Source organism: Protopterus annectens, chromosome 13.part0, assembly GCF_019279795.1.
Source record: "Protopterus annectens isolate FY-2018-M chromosome 13.part0, PAN1.0, whole genome shotgun sequence".
NCBI classification, from domain to species: Eukaryota; Metazoa; Chordata; order Ceratodontiformes; family Protopteridae; genus Protopterus; species Protopterus annectens.
In genome coordinates this window covers 769,772,953-769,792,127 of record NC_056747.1, presented here as the reverse complement: position 1 = coordinate 769,792,127, position 19,175 = coordinate 769,772,953, and the positions used below count along the sequence as shown (strand labels likewise).

General features: G+C 39.0%; 1 protein-coding gene across 1 annotated transcript in view; it reads right to left on the bottom strand.

Moving 5' to 3' along the window:
* Window positions 1-19,175, bottom strand: part of TMIGD1 (transmembrane and immunoglobulin domain containing 1) — a 131,147-nt gene that overhangs the window by 60,881 nt on the left and 51,091 nt on the right. The window lies entirely within an intron of this gene.

The following is a 19,175-nucleotide window of genomic DNA, read 5'->3' as shown; positions in this document are numbered from 1 at the left end:
TCCTTAATCCTATGAATGGCTGCAGATTGTCTGTTCTTTTCATCTCATTGCTAGGAGTAGTGAGCCAAAATGAATGCATTAGTCTATCTGTACTGAAGAGCATAACATTGTTCTGCCAGGCTGGATGAAAGCCCAGCTTCATTTATCTTCTGAGTTGTGTAATAACTTGTGTGTATGGTATCTGGAGCAGGACTGGGCACACTCTCACATGCACCATTCTGCTCTTCATTATGATGGCATTCTGCATGTCATCACAGACATCTGTCTATCACTCATCACAGAGGGTGGAGCTAAAGCTTTGCACTTGTATTCCTCAGCTCTAAAAAAATAGAAACACCCTTACAAGTCTGAGCATCCTTCCTCTGAATGGCCCTTAGAGAAACTAGGTTAGATCACTGGTGTTGTGTATGCAAGGTTTATTGCTTTGTGTACCACCTCAGAACTTTGTTTTATTTTACTCTCATTAATGTTGAATCAGATGTGATTCATAGCTAATGTTATTTATTTTAGTATCTTTTGTCGGGTGAGATCCATTTTTGCAGAAATTTGTGTCCAAAGGCATCTGTAAAGCATACGAAATGCAACAAATTACTGATATTCAAGCAACATGCTAGAGGGGCTGAATTGCTCAAGAGAACTGCACCCTTTCAAAGCATACATTCCATATATGTACGTCCTTAATTCATTTACACTCACCTCAAATAGTAATTGAACTTGTATCTCAGTACAGCTTTTATTAACTTAAAAAAGTAAGGCGATAAATATTTTCACATTTTATACTATACAAGCAGACATTTCAGAAAGTGTTCAGTGCATAATTTAATTTGTAAAATATCGGACACCAATCCATTGTGGGGCATTACCCCAACCAACCTGAATCGTGCCTTGTAGTCCATATTATGATTTTTTGTATTTAATGGTTACTATGTACAATTACTTGCAGTTATAATGGGCATTACTGTTTAAATATTTACTAGTAAGTGTCTTTGTCAAACAGAGACATAATCTTATAAATTCTGTTACTTACTTGTGTGAGTAACGTAACACGAATAATAGCTGTGACTATGGTGAGATATAGGTCAGAGCACAGTACCAAGTAGTTCTTGTGACATACAATCTATTTTATATCACGTGCATTTGTTCTGCATGCTGCATTATAAATATGTGCTACTTAGTACTGTAGATAGGAGTGGGCAAAGAGGGGTGCTGCGCTAGGTGCAGACTGTTAAGGAGCACAACCAGCAGCTCAGCTGAGTTGCTGACTCGACACAAGTACATTATCTTAAGTGTTTGCAAATTACCTTAGCTTAACTTTGGGTTATGGGGGTAGCAGGCTAGGAACTCCTCAGAATGCACCTAAACTAGCTATGGCGCTGGAGTTACATATTATGCTACATTTATATTAATGTATAGGCTAGACTTAATTGTCATTTTATTCCTTTTAGTAGTCAAAATGTCATATTTTGGGAGCATAGTCATCAGACAGGTTGTTTAATTTATCTGCTTTTCATGTTGTACATATCTCATGATTTTCAGCTTGTATCTTATTAGATTGTAATGTTGTGATCCTAAGTATGTTGTGTGACTATATATTTTTTCTGTGAAGTTTTTCTTTCTCAAGTATTTGTGAAAAGGGCTATGGCCAGTTGGATAGTACCTGTAAAAATGTTCTAACTAACTAACTAACTAACTAACTAACTAACTAACTAACTAACTAACTAACTAACTAACTAACTAACATATAATAAATAGAGATGATTTTGCTGCCACTCAGATGTTGTCATTAAGTAACATGCATAATTACATGTGTTAGAACCAGATCTCTGGTTAGCAGTATAGCCATCAAAACAAATGGCAAACTTCTGGTAGCATAGAAAATTATTGCGTAATCAGTAGCCCTCCAAAAATGACTTCATTATTTAGACTTACAGCACCCAATTAAATAAGCTGTTCAGTGTTATAAACAAAGTAAGAGGAAGCACGTAAAACTTGCATCTTAAGCACACCCATGATGTAATATGCCTAAATAAATTCCCCAAACTTCACCATTATGCTTTATTGTGCATTGGATATTTTTAGAGCACATAAAATCCTCAATATGTACATGTCTCATAGCCTGTGTTATGGATCATCATAGCTGTTTATGTTATGTAGTTTCTCCTTTCCCTGACCCTCTCTGAAAAATTTGCTTATCCCCTGGACCATGCCTCCAGCTCCAGGGCATGGCTGGTGAAGCATTCAACTATCTTTGGGAGGAGGAAGAAGAGGAGGAGATCAAGGCATCCCTATCATGAGTCACCCGACTGTAGTTTTTTTCATAAGCCTTAAACTTCCCAATGGGATGGGCTATGCAATGACATAAACACGCACACGAGTACTGCAACCATAGGTCATCCTCCCTGCACTCTGTGCAAATGCCTGCCTTTGTAACAGTATTCATGGCCTTCAGCCTCTGCCAGAGAGCAGCATTGTGTTGCAAAAAAAACAAAAACAAGAAAACAAAAACATGAACCTATGAACAAAACAACCCTCTCCCAAAAGAGGGGAGCAGGCAATTGTCCATTCAAGCCTACTCCCCTGGCCAACCTTTCAGCTTCCCAGGTTGTTAGTCAATCCTGGATCACTCAATTGTATATGGACATCCTGCCTGTCTGACAAAGGCTGGTTGCAATGCTATATTACTGTAGATACTCAAGACACTACCAAAGTACATAGGGAGAGGGGGCTTCCTGCTCTCATATTAAGTGTAATCTCTTTTTGTAAGAATGTGCATTAAATATTTTTGCTTCACCAAAATAGTAGAAAATTACAGGATACCTTAACAGTGTGCCCCCAACCCAAATATGCAGTGTGGTGCTGTAGTAGAAGCTACAGGATTGCTGTACTACAGCATTAATGCAGTTTCCTAATAGCATGCAACACACATGCCTGCAAGATCAAATTTGCAGGCAGAATGCTTTAGACTACACCTGTTACTGCACCCCAATACTGAGCATACTGCTGCACGCCGCATAGTACATAATGGTTACCAGAGCACTATTGCACTCTGGCTGTTTTCTAATACCACATCTTACATGTCCCGGCACCATAACATTTGCAGGATATCATCTATCTGTGTTTCCCACTGCTGACTACACTGCTTTAACATAACTACCTAAAGGCAAGCCACAGTTATGTTATGCAAGGCACTGCAATACAAATTAATGCAAAACATATGCAACGTATCACATGAATATAGCACATTTCCTGGCAGGAAGGGAAGAGGTACTGCTCTCTTATTCATGTAGTAAATGTCCAGACAATGTCTAAGTTCCAGAATACCTATGTGATAATATTTATTTAGGTTTTCAGTACCCAGCATACTGAACCTCATTTAGTTGAGTCTGATAGACTGGATGAAAGTGGGGCATTGTTGAGATAACCTGTTGTGTGCTCACCCTCAAACAGACACTATAAGCTTGTCTTCAATGAAAAGCAGTTTACGGACTGTATGCAGATTCCTTAAGGTTGAGATCTTGGGGCATGCACTCCCAGTTTGGAGTAGTATGTGTTTACATGGGAGAAAACATCAGAAGTCTCCCAAGAATTATACCATATGAAAGCTTCATTTTAACCACAACCCTTTATTCTGATCTCCATTTTGATGGCTTTCCACATTCTTGGTGTCATATCACAGTTCTGTTACTGAAAATCCAGCACTCAGCCAGAGGGCAGCGGAAACAAACTGGCCTGCAGATAGAAAAGATAACCAATAAAATAATGAGTTTAGATGTAGATGTCCTGCTCTGATGAACTGGCTGACTGATGGATTAACTAAACTATGCACTACTGATTTGCAGAAACACTGCAGAAAACCTTATTGTATCAGAGCTACTGGCCTGCTGCATTTTTCAGAGCAAGTGTGTGCATGCAAGCATGTGTATGCGTATGCCTGTGCATGTATAGAGTGGGATGTACAACTGCAATTATGCACTTTTAATACTTGTTTTATCCTCACCATAGCCCTGTTTGTCTATGTCTTTTCCCTTCCCGTTCACTCTTCTGCTCCTATGAAATCCTATCTTTGCCCTCCCCATTATTTTTCATCTCCTTAGAAGATGGATCTTCAGAGATTCCCACAGGTTTTCCATTTTGGCAGGCTGCAGGAAGATATTATACATAGTTGCCTGTCACTGCTGGGTGAGTACTTATACGTAGCTCATTTCCTCAATTAGTTATTATGTGTATTGATGCTGACTATCTGCATGTGCATAATAATGCATGCATGTGCATAATAATGCATGCATGCGATACCTTTCAACTGCTTTCAACTTCTTTGCTAAAGAATTCTGGACACAGCCAAAAATAAAAAATAAAAAATAGGGAGATAAAGGCCCCAAATGAGGGGGAAACATTGCTCTAAGTCACTTAAAAAGTTAATAGAACATCTTTTGCATCAATGTGCATTTTTTGAACACGAAAAAATCAAAACATTTACAAAGGATAGGGCAAGGATATGAGGCAAAATCATTAATGACCTCTTAAATCTGGTACAGTTGTGAGATATGATGCACACAAACTGACACAGCTGGCATGTATGCACCAATAGCCTGCAAGTTCACTATCTCCCCAAGTCTAAAGAAGCAGGATTGTCACCAAAATTAAATTGTCTGTATTGGCTGCAGCAATTAAATGATGGTGTGTTTTCAAATTCCAGTTTCTTGCAATTATTTTCCTTGCAATAGATAATAAAGTCCAGAAGAGAGGAAATTGATCTGTATGTATACAAGCTAGCACCAATGCATTGTACAATACAAGCAACTTGATATATTTCAAATGATCTGATCATAGTTACTGTGCAAAAGATTGAATGATTTCCCAAATTCTGTTAATAAAGACCATTAAAATGTCTCAGTTGGACTTAGCTTCTGTATTACATCTCCAGCATTTAGGATTTGCTTCTTTTGATATTTTCTCTAGTTTTTCTGGTATGTAAAACCCCGAATGCAGGTTATTTCCAAGTAGAGATTTTCCAAAGTTGGAAGTTCACAGATTTAAAACTGATTTCATTATTAGGAATTTATCTTTCTTTGTTAAATCTATGCTGTTACTCTTAAAAATAAATCTCCAATATACTTGTGTTATCTGTTCTTTATAATAAATTAGAATTTTGCATATGTCAGATAGAATTGATTTACTGTCTTGTTTATCAGGGTTAAGGAAATACATTTTAAAAGTTTTGCATAGTTTACCCTATTTGTTAAAGATTTACTTTTGTGGTAATAATTAAGTAGGAAGGCATGGGGGATGCAAATGGCTTTGCTTCCCTAAATTAATTTCTTCCCCGGCTCTATTTTTCATCAATTAAATTTTGTGAAATGCTAATGTTGGTGGCAGTACAGTGTCACACAGACCAAAAATAATGCATGTAGCATTAATGACAAGCTTTTCTAGGCACTACATGGTCTGGTCACACTGTATTAGACATTACCACATATACTACATGATGGGTACTTTCCTGGGTTACATCATCATCCTGTGAGCAGGTGTCAAGAGAAACAGCGTAAAATACCCATCAAGACAAGCTGCAGAGGAGGAAATATGTGAGGTCTCATGGTGAGGAAATGTATGCTATGTCAGGAAACATTTTCCAGTGACACAGATGGGTGTAACTAAATGACTATGTCCTGGTGTAACTGTTATGGCTTTGGGTGTCAGGACTTTGGACCACCTATGATGGGGTGATGTGCTACCACATGACCCTGACCTTGGTGGAGTCTGATGGTTGAGAGCTGTTATGCCAGTAAAAAGTAGGTCCTCACCACCCATGATGAGAGGTGGCAGAGTGTTGTACACTTCCTAATGCTGGTGCTGAGTGTGTATCCTGCAAAAGTTCCCATACACAGCCACTTGAGTTATTTGCCCTGTACTGTCAGTCTGGGTAGTGATGGTGGCACTTTAAATCCTCTGTGTAAAGGTGGCAGTGGAAGCTCTGTGCGCCATTACTGCCTTCATAGGATCAGCCATTACTCAGTCTCTGTGTGTCATGTCTACATGGAATTGCTATTAGTACAAGGAAGCACCCTCCCAAATGTCATGCAACACACCAGTCAGCTATATGCTGGATTATGTAGCAGACTATGCTTGGCTAGCACTTCTACACATCTGCTTACTGATCATGAATACTGCCTGCATTTTATGGGCCACAGATGATCACACCTAGCAGCCTTGCAAGGCTACACTATGATGGGTATACCTGCATCTGATACAGTGTGCTCATCTTTTATGGCACTGGCATGGGAAGCATTGCTGTGACTCATAGCGATGGAATATCCCTCATTCTTTGGGGATGCTGTTTGCTCAGAATGTACAGGAACAGATTCATCTGTGGCTGCCGCTATATAATCACTCTGTAAAGAGGGTACTTGATCACCCTGGATACAGACAGACAGTTCTGCTCTATCCTCTGACTGTAACTCTTGTATAAATGTTTTGGCATCATCATAATTCCCATTGTTTGCCCTGCCCCATCTTCTACAACACACCACAGTCATTACTGAACCAGTCTCCCCTCTGAATACACCGCTCATAACACACCAGAGGGATCATGATTACATGTGGTATAAGGGTGACCATGTTACCACATGGCATGCAGGCCAAGGTGTTCAGGCACCATTAGATACACAACATAAATATACTTTCTCTGCCATCATCTGTTGCTGCACTCCTACTGTTCCTGTGGCAACAAATTAGCAGTTGGTGGTCAGCCTACACTTTGTATGTGTACTGCTGAAATACAGACTTTTGCTATATGTCATACTAACATGATGTAAACTGATGTATACTCACTGAGACATTTGGAGGCTGGGCCACCCCAACACTGATATCCATCCCCTTCAAAGATTGTCACTGAATCTGTGTTCTCTGTGTTCACTATCAGGGACACCAGAAACTCATTAATATCCATTACCGCGGTTGCACCTGGTGAGCCATCCCTTCTGTCAGATATCTGAAACTCTTTTGTATCTTTAATTTGGCACAATTGATTATATCTGCAACTATGCCCACTCACAGCATTGATGTCGGGGAGTAGTACCTCCCACAGCTGTTTTCATGGAGGCTGGTCAGTGCCCCCTCTTTCCAGCAGATATCACCCATGAGCCCTGAGGGCCAGCAACTGGACTGCATTCTCAGTAGGACTGATGTTATCCAACAATTGCCTGCCAGAACATCCAATGGACTTGATGGCGCCTGCAAAAACAAGAGACAATAGCCATACACTCTACACTGATGAGAAAGGTTATGATGACACCTACAGAGACAGAAGTAACACAGCTATACAGTTCGTACGTGGGACAAATATGTGTACAGGTACTGGGGGTGTACCTGCCCCACTTAGGCTCTCATACACTCTGTGAAGGGCCCAATTTCTCTGTTATGTACTACAGGTATATATAAGAAAAAACTTAACTGTCAAGGGGTGCTGAACAGGGTCTTTCAATCCATATATACGACAGGATACAAACAGTGAAATGGTTTATAATCCATGACATTAAGGTTCATAGATTCCATAGCACTATATATAGTACAAGGTACAGCCGAACATTTGAGACATCAGGCATGTCCAAATAAAGTTCTATTAGTAAGAGTACACATTTGCTAACAGGAATAATCATACCTTTCAACTGTCCAGATTTTTGCCTCATATTTTTGGTCAGTTCCTCATAAAATTTGTGATTTTCTGGATTTTTGTGGCAAATCAGTGAGGACTGAATTCACTAAATAATCACAGGCATTTGAGTTTCAGACATCATATCCTTCAGAAAGTTCATGGTAACACAAGACCTTTTATTCTAGTAACTTTCTAAGTTTATAAGAGCAATATTTAAAATTTGACCCTATTTTTGGGGCTTTGTCCCCCCATTATTTTTGGCTAAGTCCAGATTTTTTTTGCTAAGAAGTTAAGAGCTATGGGAATAATACACTTTCCTACAAAATCTGATAAATATGCACTTCAGAGGCCTATGTTAACTCATACAATGGCTGCAAAATTGTGCACTAGACAGCAAAGGCAAATTAGCGCATGTATCACAAACGTCATTGAAATTACCGGATTGTACTGTTACACAACACAGCCAAAGTATACAGTCTGCTCTTGAAACATGTGTCAAGGCTATAGTATACATAGGCTCCTGCAGGTGACTTGTGCTTTTGCATGCCTTATGCAATTGTGCACAAACAGGCTGCACTACATAATATTCAGAAACTATGTTGCATGCATGATCAACTGGCTGCTATTTTATACCTCATGGATCTATTGCTTTTTTCTGAGGATAGTCACATGACAATGGCTAATGTCTTCCTGGTGCATGAAGAAAAAGATAGAAATACTGCTGTATCTCCTCCACAATCAGTTCAGACAGTGGTTACTGGGGCCTTATGATAGTCTTTTAGGAAAACAGATGCTCCAACCATTGGGCCACTGGAGGGAAAACTCTCTCATACCACTGGCCACACTGATCCAGCTGCTGACAAATGCTCAGCATAGTTTTCCTCTGGACCCATACCCTACTTTGTCTGCAGCAGGGCATGCTGCCTTCCTAATGAGTACTGCTCCATACTCTTGTATTGTCCATTCCTCCCCATTGTAATTTGTTCACCCTCTGTATGTCTCTGCTATTCAATGTCTCCCCATCCAAGTGAGTGCACATTCAGACCCATTTCTTTGCACTACTTTTGTTTTATGTCTATTTGTCACTATTGTTACCTAATCCATAGCTTCATAGGTAGGTACTAGGCTATCGGCCCCAGGGCTAAGTAAGTCTAGCCAACAAGGTTCCCTGGCTTACGCCACCCAAGAAAGTTAATTTCTTGTGCCCCTGTCAAGCAGAGCCACAGAAGTGATCCCTGGGGTGTATTTCCTATTTCCCATCCACTCATCAAGATTTTTTGTGAAGAGTGCTAATGAGGAATAACTTTGGAATAAGCTACCCATCTATGTCAAGCAGAGTATAAGAAGTTTCTGGGACAAGAATCTATCTCTCCAGCATGTCCTGTTTATTGTGGTGACAAGATTTAGGTCCCTAGGGTGTGTAGCTCGGAAGGATTGGGATTTCATTAGGTGAAGCATATCCAACAGCTTTGGGTTTAACATAGCTTTATATGTTAGGCAGAGATCTCCTTGGAGTACGCGATATGCTACAGAGTAAAGCTGGAGTTTTTTGAGACAGTCAATGTAGGGCATCTGTTTGAGGCCACTAATCCTCTTTGTGAGGTACTTCTGTGGCCTTTCCAGCTGCTGCAGATGTCTTGTGAGGTACATTCCAAAAGGGGCGTTGTACTCTATAATGGGTATAATGAGTGCCGAGTAGAGGGGAACAATGACCTCTTTTTTTCTGGATGAGAACCCTTTTGTGATGAGGTGTGCCACATAGAAGGATTTCCTGACTACTGTGGCAATGTGATTATCAAAGGAGAGACTACTGTCCACCTGGGTCCGAAGGACTCTTATCACACATTCGGCATTAAGTAGACTGTCACCTATGTGGTAGTTCATGGGTACAGAGTTTTTACCAAAGGGGATGACAATGCACATTTTGGCATTGAGGTTGAGGCCATGCCTCTGACACCAGGCATCTGTCTCAGTGAGGCCCTTCTGTAGGATGTCCACATAATTTGGGACTCAACTATGGCTCCTAGTTTGCAGTCATCTGTGAACTTTGTTAGCCAGAGGCCTTCTGTGTTAGCCTGTACTTCAGAGAAGTCGATACCAAACAGGAGAGGTCCCAGGACTGAACCCTGTGGTACTCCACTTTTCACTGGTTTGAAGTCAGATTTGGAGTCCTCAACTTTTACAGTGTGGGTTCTGTCAGTTGGCAACCCATCTTGTGATGTAGGGTTTTATATCTAGTTTAGTGAGTTTAGCTATGATTCCAGAATGGGGGATGGTGTTGAAAACCTTGGTGAGGTCAAGATAGGCTGTGTGAACCACCTTACCCTCATCTACGGCTTTGGTGACTGCCTCAAAGAAGTCTATCAGGTTCAAAAGGCATGATCTGCCTTTCACAAAACCGAACTGGGTGGGGTCCAGAGTTTGGAGGTTACCAATGTCTTTGTTTATGAGTTCCATGATGATACATTCCATGGCCTTGCAGACCAGGCTCGTCAGGCTAATAGGGCGATAGTTCCCAGGATCAGTGGTGGCTTCCCCTTTGTGGGATGGGATAACTGTTGCTGTACACCATTCAGTAGGCACAGAGTCTAATGTGAGACTATGACTGAACATGGTGCTTAGGTGGGGAGCCATTTTGTTCTGAAGTTCATGTAAAAAGCAGCTTGGGATGCTGTCCAGTCCCATGGATGCTGTGTTTTTGGTTTTAGAGAGTGCAGCTTTTACCTGCATAGATGTGATTACAGGGACTCTACATTCTTCCTGTATAGATATGGGCCCTTTAGGGGGGTAACATGGGGGTAAAATTAGCACTGAACCTATCTGCCAGGATGTTGGCAATATCAGTTGGTTCTGTAATTTTCATGCTGTTGTGCTGTAACTCAGAGCAGATCTGGGTGTTGCCATTGAGATTCTTGACATAGCTATAGAATGCTTTGTGGTTGCCTTTAGAATCAGTGGTGATTTTGTTTTCATAGCTAGCTTTGGAGGATCTTATAAGGGATGTCAGCTTCTTACTGAGGTTGACCAGGGAGCTCCTCCACTCATGGGATTTTATTCTCTTTTGCAACAGTTTCTTCCTTCTGTTGAAGAGTTTTTTTATGGCAGGGGAACACCAGAGTGGCTTCCTTTTTTTGGAGGATAGCATCTTGGTTCTATTTGGGATATTTCAATCTATGCACTTGTGTAAGTGCTTATAGAGTGCATTTGTGTAGGATTCAGCAGTCGTAACTGTATTGTCCATCTGCATGGGTGTCATAAAGCTAGCCACTTCTGTCTTAAGAAGCATGAAGTTGGCTTTGGAGAAATGTTTTACCGTGGTTTCCTTAATGGTGGTTGGGGGCAGGATGTGGATATCTAGGGTGATTAGCTTATGGTCGGATCTGACCAACAAGGAGTTGACTTCAGGTGTGGAACACTGGTCACTCATGTTGGTAATGACCAGGTCTAGGATATTGTTGCCCCTGGTGGGGGTGTGGATAAGTTTTTCCCAGGGCATTGGAATTTATGAATTCCAGAAAACGTTAAGTGAAGGAGTTGGTACATGAGTAGCTTTCCCAGTTAATGGTGGAGTAGTTGAAATCACCCATTATTAGGGTGTTTGGTTGAACCCTAATATTTTACACTATATCAAGAAAAGAGGAGTGGGAATCCAGGGGCATGGTGGGGGATCTATAGCAAGCTCCAATTTGGATTGCAGTTTTGCCCAGAGTTAGTTGCACTTGGATAACCTCAGATGCATTATGCTGTGCAACTAGCTTGGAGGTGTGGATATCCATAATGAATACGGACACACCTCTGCCTTTCATGTTCTGGTCCAGGTTAGATGGCTGAAACGTGTGGTATGAGTTATAGCCTGGTAATGCAGGGGTGCTCTCTAGAGCCTTGAACCAGTTCTTACTCATTGCACAGATATCAATGTTCTCCATTTTAAGGAGTGCCTCAAGTGAGTGCATTTTGAGATTTAGACATCTAGCATTGAGTAGTATTACCCTCAGTTTTTGCTTACCTGTTCCTGTTATGGTGGTGAATTTGTCATTTGAACCTTGCCTAAAAAAGGCACTATAGGGGCGGCAAGACCCTTAGCAGTATCTGGGATACCAGTGGCGACAGGTGCAGGCCATCTTTGGCAAAGCATCATGGTCTGTCGACCATGTCGTCCCAGGCAGACAGATACTGGATCCCCTTAGAATGACACCAGAAGCTTAGCCAATTGTTGAAGTCAATCATTTTGTCCTTGTACTGCGGTATCATTCTGGGTGATGGCAGGATGCTACTCAGGCTAGGGTCATACCTACCTGGGCTAAAAGATCGGAGAGCTCTTCCATGTCTCTTTTCATATAGTCCAGGGAGGTACGTCTCAGGTCATTCACACCAACATGGACAATGACAGAGTCATATTTGTACTTGTTGTGGAGTAACCTGAGTGTGTGTGTTATGTGGCAGATACTGGCACCCGACAGGCAGCTGACAGTAACCTTCTCCTTGTTTAGTATGGTGAGTGGGACATCAGTATGCCTGACTATAGAGTCACCTATGACTAGTGTGTTGGGTACGTGTTTTTGTCTTATGGGCTGTGGTTTATTGGCACACTGAGTCTGTGGGCTATGTGTCATTTGTTTTGTGTTGGGGGATGGAGGTTGCTTGCGTTTCTGATTTGGAGGTCTCTGTTGCTTGAGCAGATTATTATTGAGAGCCTCTGCAAATGTTTTTGTGTTTCTATGTGTGGAGTTTGGTGGTATAGGTTTAGTGGGACTATGTGATGAGTGTGATGTGGTGCAAGTGTTTACCTTCTCATCTTGACTGTCAAGTTCAGTCTTGGTTGGAGAGAGCTTTACCTTCAGTTTGGCTAGATAAGTGCATCTCTCACAGGTTGTGGTGTTGGGTGGTAGGAGGAGAGGGTTGTCTGTGTACATGAGGCAATTGCTACATTGCCCTAAGATGCCCACATTCATCAGATAGACAGGAGAGAACACTGGGAGCTGAGATTTGTACATGTGTGAATAAAAAACTACTTTCCTCTAGACAAGTGAAGAAGGTGGGTATAAAAGCTGTTTTCTATAAGCAAGTGAGGAAAGTAAGCACAAAACTATTTTCCTCTAGGTAAAGAGGAAGGTTAAGTGCTGTAGTAATTTGTAACTTATTTAGTGCTAACAACAAGTTCTGAACAAGTGCTGAACACAAATAAGCAAATTCAAGTGCTAAAACTAAGAATCTGTACCTGGATCTTGTGGTAGATAAGCTAACTAGTGCTTATCACTCCCACTGATAAGCTAGAATGCTTCCCTCCAACACAGAAAGGCTTAGGGGTCTCAGAAGCTTACAAACAGTCCTGGATACAGCAAATCTGTATCTGGACTAGACTAGTTACAAGAAAGGTGGGAAACAAGTGCAAACATGGGCTTTTAAACCATAAAGATGAAAGAGATAGAAAAACTACCCGAATGGCCAATACACTACAGTTTCTGGGCCAGAAACCACTCTTGTGGTAGATAGGCTACCTAGTGCTTACCACTCCCACTAATAAGCTAGAAGGCTTCCCTCCAACACAGAAAGGCTTGGGAGGCTCAGAAGCTTACAAGCAGTCCTGGATACAGCAAATCTGTATCTGGACTAGACTAGTTACTGTTTTCCTGTCACCCTTCCCTCTCATTTCTCATCTCTATATAACTGAAAGGATGCTCTACCCCAAGAGAAGATGTTACCCTGCCTTCCCCTACCCTGTACTCTTCTACTAGTTGTCTTTGTGTATGTGGCTCTGTTTGCTGCCATCCTCCTTTCTTACATTCTTGTGAATTCCATTTGACTCCATTCTATGCATTATAAGGGAGGATGAACACTTGTGTCACCACCTGTAACACAGTATAGACCTAATTACTATATAGCTGTGTGTGTGTGTGTGTGTGTGTGTGTGTGTGTGTGTGTGTGTGTGTGTGTGTGTGTGTGAGAGAGAGTTTGTGAAGTGCTGCTTTGTGTTGCTGTGATGTAGGACATGCTACTAAGCATGCCAATGGCCCTTTCAATGCTAATATGTGTTGCTAGGCTATCTCATTTACCATGGGAATGTGCTAACAACCAAAAAAGCATAAAACTTTTAATTATACTCAACATACAAATGCCACAAGAGCCTTAGAGTGATATGCACTGCCTATTAGCTGCCTGTGAGGCAGATATAACCCCTCTTGCTTTGCTGTACTTAGCAATGTTGTCAACACATGGATATGAATGAGTGTGCACCTTCAGTGTTGCTCAAATGCCAATGAGCTGAGCTGTATGCTCTGCAATGCTCTATATCCACATTTATATTTAAGATTGTTCTTTTCACTGGCATGCAACATGCCTGCATGTGTAACACTTCCCTAAGAATTTGACTTAATAATAAAATGTGTCAGAAAAGTAAATGGGCCTGCTGGCTTCTTAAAAGAAAACGAAAAGGATCATTCCACTGTGAGTTGAAAACAGTATTGCAGCTATTTTCTGCAGTAATCACAAGTTTCTGTTTTTTCACTTCGCCAATAAAATTCTCACTCCCGACAGTAAAATCATGCCTTTACATTTTATTCCCATAAGCCACTATTTTCCTCCTAAAGGGTGAATCCATTGTAATCATATTTCTGTCATTTGTGAGGAAATTTATCACAGAATTGGTAAATGTTGATCCAGAATGTTGTAGTGTATCTCACTTTTGAGTGGAATTGCAGAGAAACCAGAGAAGGTGCAACGAGCATCATTTTCTACATGGCACAGGAGAACAGAGAGTAACTTTCCAGTTGACAGATATTTGCTCTTCACCAGAAACTGGGGTTCAGGAAAAAAAACTGTTGTTTACATGACTGAGTTAAAAATTGAGCAAAACACTGAGAATTTAGTGAGTTGTTGGGTGATTCATTAGAGACATAAGAGGCAGACTGTTGAGAGAATTACATTTGACTTTAGATACAAAGTAATGGTTGTAACCAGAGCGACTGAAGTTTCCAGTAATACAAATAAGATTTTACTTAAAATATAGAAGTATATAAAATGAAAATTAACTAAAAAGATGAAAATGAAATAAAACATGAAAGTGTGAATCATAATAATTGGAATGATGACAAAGAGAGTCATAAGATGATCTAGAAGATGGTTAGAAACTACTTTGTTGTTGTGTCTTTTGGCTTATCCTGGTTAGGGGTCGCCACAGCAGAACTCTGGTCTGCTAATGTTTGGTAGTGGATTTTTACGTGCCGAGTTACCAGTCCTGATGCACAACCTTCAACGAAGGCACACCCATTCACGCATGCCTCCACACAGAAGATGCTCTAGCTGAGAATCGAACGTGACAACGTCTTTCTGTGAGGCAACAACGCTACCGCAGCACCACTACCACAGGCTGAAAATATGTATGGTTATGGTCATGAAATAATGAAATGCATTACATTTAGTTAGACTTGTAGGTAATGTGGTGGTAGAAATACCCTTTTTATTAATCTGTAAAAACCAAATTAAGAGTGTTTCACTGCATTTACATGTGGTACAAATGAAAAATGAAAAACTAATCTGAAATGTTTGTTGAAATTGTAATTTAGAGACAGAAGGCAGTGCAGACTGACATAAAGAAATAATGTACGAAAGGCAACTATTGGATTGTAAAGCTTACTTTTAAAATTAAAAAAAATATCATATTTATACCACACACTAGTAAAGCTTTGAAATTTATTCAGTAATGTTAGTAAATTGACTTGCACTTAGACATATCAAGGGGGTACAAAGTAAAACCTGTAGGTCAGATGTAATGGGTACATTAGTGCAAGAAGAAACATATGGTTTTGTTTCAAGTTGTGGCTTTGGATTACATTGTGTATAACCAATTATATTGGGGCACTTAATATATGAGAACTTTGCATGGGAAAATGAGTACACAGCATACAACTGCAGACATATTTACATATTTGTGAAGGTCCATAGTCTCCAACATGACAGCTTCTGTACAAAGCTGCAGAGGTATATAATGACCAGAATGAAAAACAGAGTAACACACATTTCATTTAAAAATGCTGGACAGAAAACTAAGGGCCATAATCAAGAAAACATAGTGACCGATTTAAGCAATGATATTTTGCAGAAATACGCAGATAAAGAGTACCATATTAAAAATGTGAAGGTGTAATACTTAGTCTATGGATGTAGAAGAGTACAGATAGCTGTAAGGGATGGCCCAGAACAGGAATTTAAAAGAAACAAGAGCGTGGGGTGTGACTGTGAAGCAGTCAGAACCCACTGAACAGGCAATCAGTTCAAGCATTACAGAGAAACAGGACAACTTTAGAATCTGTATATATATATATGTATATATATATATATATATATATGTATATATATATATATATATATGTAAGATTTGAATAAAGTTTTAAAAAGGGCATTATGCTTTGTTACCTGCTGTACAATATTTTCACTGCTGATGCTAAGTACGATTTGTGGAAGATCAAGCCTGGTGATAAAAGTTCAAACTTAGTACATTCAGCATATTGATGGCAGATATAGATTTCTCAGATTAGCCTTTGCTGCTTTGGCATCTGAAGAGTTTCTTAACAGCCATTGCACAGTTTGTAAAAGATCAGTACGGTGTGCTCAATATTTATGATTTGCTGGCCTGGATACAAACCAAACAAGAACATGATTTATGACTGATCAAACTGCTGGGCAGATGCAGATCCTTTAGTCTACAGTTGAAAAAAGACAAATGTCAAACTTTTGTAACTACTCGGAAATATATGCAGTCACATATTAACCTCAGAAAACCGAAAATCACATATTTAGAAACTTAGAGCCATACTTCAGATGCCAAAATCCGGCAATAAGCAAGTTCTAAAGAGATTAAGAGAGTTTTGTAATGGTACAATACTTAGCAAAGTTTTACTAAATAAGTCAGAAATAGCAATATAGATGAAGTGTTTAGACCATAACACAGAATGTGAATGGTCACTGGAAAAATCCAAGAGTTATGAAATAGTAAATAATTTTTTACAGAAATAGCAACCTTGACATATTATGATGTTATTAAAACAGCTGTGCTACAAGTATATTGACAATCAGTTTGGAAATGGAGCAGTATTTATGCAAGAGAATAATCTTGTTGCAAAAGCATCAGGAACATTTATTGATGCACAGACCACATGTGGTCTCACAAAAAACAGAATGTTAGCCATTCTGTGTCATTGTATATGGGAGTATGAAGTTTTATGAGTACATATATGAAAGACAAGTGTTGGTCTGAACTAATCATTAGCTCTTGCAGAAATTCTTTTTTTAAGGCACCTCCAAGACAACAATGAACGTTAATGTGTATAAATAGATGATTATAATCAAGCCTCAGATCACAACCAATTTAGTCTGTGTGTGAGACATGGACTCCATGAAATTCACCCCAAGAGTGAAGCTTGAGAGGGGTATCTTTGTATGTAAGCTGAGAACAAATAATAAAGATCACAATCAGTTAGACATAATTATAATTCTTTGTATTGCATTAAACTCTATCTGGTCTATGTAGTACCAGTTATACAAAAAAGGGTAGAAATTCAAAGTTTTTTATTACCAGCAACAATTGAATATATTATTGCAGTAAACTGGGTCTAGAGCAGCAAAACCAAGCTAAAAAACAAAACTTAGACTCCAGAAACAGCAAGCCATTTATAAAAAAGTTTAATCAAAGTGCAAAGCTTTCTGGTAATAACCCTTCTTCAGTAAAAAGGTAAAATACAATAAAACAACTCACATTATTATAAAGCATTCAAATAAAAATCATGTGGCACAGTGTCCAATCAAAAGAAAGACACTATCAAACAATTAACTAATTAAAATAATCAAAACTAAAATCAAAGAAATATTAGCTCACAGCAAATACTTTTATAAGACAAGTTTGTTAAAATCAACAATCACTTATATTGCATTTCTTTTTTTTTTTCATAAGAATAGGTTTAATACTAACTGCAGTGTTAATACCTGGTTCAGAGTCTGCTTGCAATCGTAAAACCCAATTATATTCCCTAACTTCTAACAAATTAGTAGTGTCACGCCCTCTGATGCTTTTGCATATCACATCCATAGCCTTAAACTTAAAAACATGGTCAGAACCATATTCAGCAACATGTTTTGCTAATGCATTAGATGAGACATTTTTGAGCATCTCTGATCTATGTTCTAGAATGTGATCTTTCAGCTTGCGGGTACATTTGCCAACATAAAAAGCAGAACATTTAATACAAGCTGCTAAGTAAACTATATTCATGGTGTTATATGTAGCATAATGATCAAAAACATAATCTTTCTTAGTTTTTGGATGTTTAAAAGTAATGTGTGGCAATAAATCTATAACAGCTACAATTGCAGCATGGATATATTCCACATTTCTTCCTAATTATTTTGTTTTCATCATTCAGCTTCATGTCTTTATAATTCTGACAATTTGTATATGCAAAACTTGGTCTCCCACTGATTAGCTGTTTCAATTCCTGCATGGCTTCTAAAATCCTCCAGTTCCTAGAGATAGTTTTTCTAACTGCATAAGTTTTCCTATTATATGAAGTAACATAGCTTAAATTATTTTTTTGTGGATGTCTCATGTAATTATCATTGATAGATTCAGCTTCACTAAAAATGGTTTAGCTGACCCATCTTTATTCATAAGTAATTCATTCTTAACCTCTTCTAAATAATCAGTATAATATACTCTCACTCTCTATCTCTCTAAATTCTTGGATAATCTTATCTATTTGTTCCTTGCATTTCTCTTCATTGGTATTTAATCTACTCACATTAATAACTGTCCTTTTACTATGTCCCTAAATACATGGGGTGCATGCATGCTTTCCCTATGTGTATAACAGTTAGCATGAACCCCTTTCTTAAAAATACTTGCATTAATACTCCCTACATTTTTTTCTATTTTAACTTCCAAGAGATTTACCTTATTATCAGATCAACTAAGCTTGAATTTCAGAAAGCTAGTTGTACCATCAAGCTATTCAACAAACTAGTAAGTTCTGCCTGTCATCCTCCCATATTAGGAATCAGTCATTGACAAATCATTTGTAAACAGAAACCTAGTATTGAATGCATTGTCAGTACTAAATATATACTCAATTTCTTTGGTTTAGTACTATATTTGCTTAGATATTAGTTATTGTTGTACTCATAGCTACACCAGATTGCTAAAAGTAGAGTTGCTTCTCAAAAATAGAGGCATTATTAGTCAAAACTATTTCTAATAACTGGCAAATGTTATCTACATCTCTTGTGTGCTTACTTGTATAATATCCAGGAAAATCACGAATGGCATCCAAACCACAATCATTTGGAAAAATAGTAAAGAGCAAATTTATATCAAGTGTTGCAAATAAAAAGTTCAAAACAGGAGTTATTTTATACCATTCATGGAGTTTAACCAACAAATCCTCTGTATCCTGTACATAACACTTTATTGTACATAAATACTTAAAAGAGACTGTAAATAAATAGATATTGGTTCTGTAATCTACTCCCTTCCTGA